This window comes from Notothenia coriiceps, unplaced genomic scaffold (genome assembly GCF_000735185.1).
Source record: "Notothenia coriiceps isolate Sejong01 unplaced genomic scaffold, NC01 NC01_scaffold00022118, whole genome shotgun sequence".
In the NCBI taxonomy this organism is placed as follows: domain Eukaryota; kingdom Metazoa; phylum Chordata; class Actinopteri; order Perciformes; family Nototheniidae; genus Notothenia; species Notothenia coriiceps.
In genome coordinates this window covers 92,145-97,804 of record NW_011354819.1, presented here as the reverse complement: position 1 = coordinate 97,804, position 5,660 = coordinate 92,145, and positions in this window count along the sequence as shown.

The window sequence follows — 5,660 nt, the reverse complement described above, 5'->3', positions numbered from 1 at the left end:
TGGAATTAAGATCAGTAGAAATGGCCAGGACATGGGACCTTTAAGCTGCAGACTTGTGTCGATTGCTGGCACATTAAATCTCCACGGAGGTATAGGCGATGATGGAACAGTGGGACTGACTTCTAACCCGCACAGAGATTCATTTAGCGCTAGAGCATTTCCTATCCACCCAAAGCTGTTAGTTGTGGAATTATTATATTCCCAACACTCCAGTACGATTGCAAATGCAAACATGGCTAATGAAACCATTTTCGGACACTGGGAGACTGACCAATGAACAGCACACCTACAATTACAGGCTGAGCAGTGCACGGTCGGTTGTTGAGATGGCGTTTGGAAGGCTAAAAGGAAGATGGAGGTGCCTCCTAAAAACCCAAACTGCGTAAATAATGACAGTGACTTGCTGTGTACTACACAAAATATGTGAGGAACATAGCGACAACTTCACTGACGATTGCCATGAACTTGTGTATGACCAACCCCCTTTACACCCCTTACCAGATAATGGTAGACAAGAAGGAGCTTACGTTATATCCGCATCGATGGACTATTTCAACATGGGGGACCACTAATATCACTGCAGTTAAACCTGATCTATTTTTTATCATGCCTCTTTTTTTTACAATAAAATCACTGGATCAGTTTATTTTGTATACAAATCACAGAATCTAGATACAAACAGGTATGAACTATATTCTTATAAAAAAGTGCATACCCAAACGGTTTAGACTATATTCTTAACTCAAATACACAGTGGGCCAAAATAAAAAAAATGGGTACTCGTCGAGGGCCGGACTGCTTCAATGTTTATTGCAAAACGTATTGAAATGAACTTATTGGACATATTAAACCTGGATTGTTGCCTATAAATACATTACACATTAATTCATTTGCATTCCTTTCTTATGGCTCTATCTGCAGCTTTTCCAGAGTAATTTCTGTGGTTTAGACTATATTCTTATAAAAAAGTGCATACACAAATAAGCTGCAACGACGTCACCCCTACCAGCCAAGCAAGCTGTGGTTGTCCTGCTGGAGAAACATGATCTAATGCCTATCATGCCTATCCTATTTTTCAATAAAATCAATGGATCAGACATTACGACTTTTGAATTTTGTTTATTGTACAAATCAAAGACATGTATGGACAATAATTCACCAAAAAGTGTGGCGAATATACTAAAATAATAATAATGTGTATACAAAAAAAGAATGTGTATACAAAAAAGGTATGAACTATTTACATAAAAAAATATGGTCAGCTTTTGTTGTTGGCCTCCAACACCTTCACAAGCCTGTCCGCATTGAGTGGCTATTCTGCTCGATTCTGGTGAAAACTCGTAGGAACTCAGCATTGGCCCCATCGACCTCCTGAAGCATCGCCTGGCCCTGCTCTTTAAGCATCGCCTGGCCCTGCTCCTGAAGCCTTTCCTCCCTGTCGTCACTTTTCTCCAGATACTCCAGAAGGCCAGATGATAAATCCCACTTCCTTTTAACTACAAAAAGGGAAAAATAAAGTCAACACAGTATTCATGGCATTTTATGAGATGTATATTATATACTGTGTAATGCAATGTTGTATTGCTATTATGGCTGCAGTTGCATAACTTGAACAACTACAACAATGACTATGCCATGATAAATGCACATGGCAACAGGGAAAAGTATTATTATTATGACCACTGTAAACCTTACCCTGTTTGTGTCGGCCCACTGGCTGGATTAGGTTCACCAGAGATTCCTGGGAAGAGCTGCTTGTGGGAAAAGGAGACTCTTGCATCCGCATTGGCGAGCTACACGCCACAGTGGTGGTTCCGACGCAGTACACCCCAAACCAGATATTTCTGTAAACACAATGAATCATAACTCGTTAGTGAGAAGAAAGAAGATACATTGGAGGCGTTAGCTGTCTTTGCCATGGGGATACCTTTGTTTATTATTGTTAGCATTAGCATGCTAGCGCTATTATTGGTTTGGATGCACATCCGGTAGCTGTAGTAGGTCAACTTTAGCTTTATTGCCAGGTCTGTCGATAGCTACATGGTTTAGTTTATGTTGTAAAACAAAAAGTCACAAATAAAACTAATGGGTATAACTCACCGGCATCAAATGAGCTCTGCACATTCAGCGAGTCGCCCTGCAACATAATCGACGTGAGAGAAAGCGAGTTCACCGTGGATCCAAAACCACTCGTCGGTCTGTCCCTGAGGACCGAGTCTAGCATGTCATAATGTGGACTTGTTTTCGGACGACCGCTACCACTCCGTCCGAAGTCTCGCTTTTGGTCCCGATAGTCCTTCTTGACTTTTTTTTTATTTGTTGCCAATCTGTTCCACGGTACGGTAAAAACCAGCGGTTGCCATCTCTTTCTGCAATTGTTGGAGAATTGCTTTGGACCGCATGCTCCCCTCCAGCTTCCTCTGTACCTCTTCGGAAGACCAGATTCCCAGTAGGTAGCGGGTCTCTTCAGTGGACCACTGCTCTTTGTTAAGTATCTCCATCGTTGTGTACAAACTGGATAAAACGCGGGCTTTTTGTTGTTGTTCAGGAGTTGATCCCGCCCCTGCCCCTGCCCCTGCCCCCGCTTCGACGTAAGCGTGATGTATGCAGTGCTTTTGCTCTAGCCGGACAATTTTTTGGTGCTTGAAACAAATCGTATTCCGGAGCTAATACCTCATTCACCGGCCCTGAAACACCGTTGGTGTGAATGAGGCATCAGTGGTTGACCAATGAAAACTGAGCCAGCCAGCTAACCAATCAGAGTGGACTGCGCTCTGGTTTCAGACAAAGGTTGAAAAGAGGTGCTGCGGCACAGGCAGTATGAGAAAAATACAGCACGTTTTGACGTAAACATGTCACAGTGTCACAAAATACAAATATGAACCTGAACATTTGCATAATGTGTCCTCTTTAATTACAGTTCTGTGACGGGACATTAAAGACAGCCTGTAGTAATAAAGTCTGACACATTTCACGCCCAATCCATCATTCCCACTTCTATTCACAGAGGAAAAACTCCTTCCCGTATTGGTAATGAACTTTGGCAATGATGTAAATCAAGAGGTGCGGAATTGTCTAACTTTGACTGTGTCTAGAGCTAGAGCTACAATAAGGAACCATATTATTATTTCACTATAGCTTCAGCATCAAATATAGCTCTAAGGCTGAGCGAGTCAAGTCCTAAGGCGATAATGACTATAAGCAGAAACCAGCCTGTCTGACTGGTCACTGTACATTATATCAGCCAGAATAAATGCTATTTCTTGCCTATTCTGGTTGCTTTGCAGAAGGATGTGTTGAATCAGATAACACAAAGCCAGTGTCAATCTAATGGTGTTCAAGGCTTTCACACCCTTAGGACTTTCCAGTGTATATGCACAGAGGAATAGAGATGCCAGGCAACATCAATTTTTCACATCCTTATATGATTGGTCCTCCATCCTTTAACATATTTAGTACAATGCAAAAATCTACTATTAACCTCATTGGTAATAAGTGAGGAAAAAACGAAGCAATACACTACCATCTGATGTTTGAGCTAATATTCTCGCATTTTTCTAAACAATAGAATTGTTAAGCCTTTTTAGTGAAACAAGACCCCACAGTAATTGCTGTACTGTGTTATATGAGCATGGATAATCCTCTCTGTATCACTGAGAAAATGTTTAAAAGTATGGCTCCGATCAAATCGGGCTTGTCAGTTCTTGAAGACTTGAACTCGATTAAAGGGCCAAGGGCAGGCCACATTCGGATGTGGATGCTGAGCCCTTAACAAAGGGGTTCAGTTTTTACTGAATTTAATTTTGGAAAACTTAATTGTATTTGTTAGACATTATAGTCAATGTTTGACAGCAACTGACCTATAATCGTTGTTTATTTAATTGTACTAAAATAATAATAAATATGGACTTCACTGTACAGTTAACAGATTCAAGGTCCCCGTAGAGAATTAAACATCTATCATCTTATTATATGACATTAGTCTGTATAGTTTATAACGTTTCTAGATCTTGAAATATATTATTTTAAGAGGCCCCAATGAGTCTTTGATCAAACGATAAAATAAAATTCAATAGTTTTCACCAGAAGATGTTGTGTGTATCATTTAAGATGAACAGGCATGTTGAATACATCTTTCTCTTCTCAAAACCTATAAATATGATTTACGCATGCGATCTTTGCATCTATTTTTAACTAACTTCAATTATTCTGTTACAGCTTCTTGGCACTACCACAGAGGGTTTAAACCAGTGTTCTCCAACCTTTTGAGCTACTCTAAAAAAAAGTGTCCAAGATATACTCATAGCAATGAGTTCAGTGCATGACTCAAGAGCAGAAAAACATTAACATTAACAATAACATAATCATGAACACAACTGGACTTTCTCATGAATCATTTCAAATTAATTTCACATCTGAGAGGAATATGTCCTGTGCTTTTCTCAACTTGCATGAAGAAAACTATGTCTTTCAGTCTGTCACTGCATTGGTGTCTTTTTTCCTGACTCTGCATAGCATCCACCAGAGCCCTACTGGGGCGCATAACCTGACATATTCACTCTGATTGAGTCATTGAGATGTTCATCAGTAAGTCTTGTCCTGAATTTAGATTTTATAAAGATCATATCTGAGTATGCTGATTCACTGCAATATGTCGACCCTAATAGGCAGGACAGTTTCATTGCAGCAGTTTGAATGTTTTTGAATTTTCTCTGGGTCAGGCTTCCAGAAATCTTTGTCCATCTGATGTGCTTTTAGCCGAATGTCATTCTGGAGCTTGATTATCTCCAGGTCCAGCTCCAAAGCACTGAGATGGAAAAGGCTGGCCAGTTTCTCAGACCTGTCAGTAACATCCACACTTTTGAAAGTGTTAACAAGGCCAAGCTGCTCAATGTCAAGAAAACTGTCCTCAAATTCCTGCCCAAGTTTAGTTAAGCAGTCACAGCACTTTGATAAACCAAGAAAGCCGGCAGCAGCTTTATTCCCCTGCAGTACTTTTTGAACATAGGGGAAATTATGCAATTTCTTTACCATTACTTGCTGGAGCTATAGACACAGACTTGCTTTAAAGGCCTTTACAGCACTAATCATGTCACATATTGTTTTACAATTGCCCTGTAGCTGGAAGTTGAGCTGGTTTAATTTTCCAGTCAGATCGGTAAAAAAGACCCAGGTCAAGTACCCAACCAGCAGCAGATAAGATGGAGGTGTCCGACTCCTCCCCTCTCTCTTCCATGAAGAGCTTTACCTCATTCAGCAAGGAGAGGGAGCGCTGTAGGGTTCTCCCTCTACTCAACCAGCTCACCTCAGCATGGAGAAGGAGATCTCCATTTTCAGCCGAAAATGTTTGAAGCTCCTAGGTTGTTTTTCCTTCGCTCAAATAGAGTTTATTATTTTTGTCACAGGTTTCAGGACAGGATTGAAGTCCATAACTTTGGAACAAAGTGCTTGTTGATGGATAATGCAATGGTAACTCAGGAAACGTGGGAAGTATGGATCTGACTTCCAATTCGGGATAAAACCGGAGTGTCAACCTCTCATAGCCGGGGCTCTATCAGTTGTTATGGATACGTTTGAGGAATATTTTTTCTTAGGTGTTAGCCTTCGACCTAGATGATCATTCTTTACTCTCAGTTTCTCTTTCCTTATTGCTCAGGCAT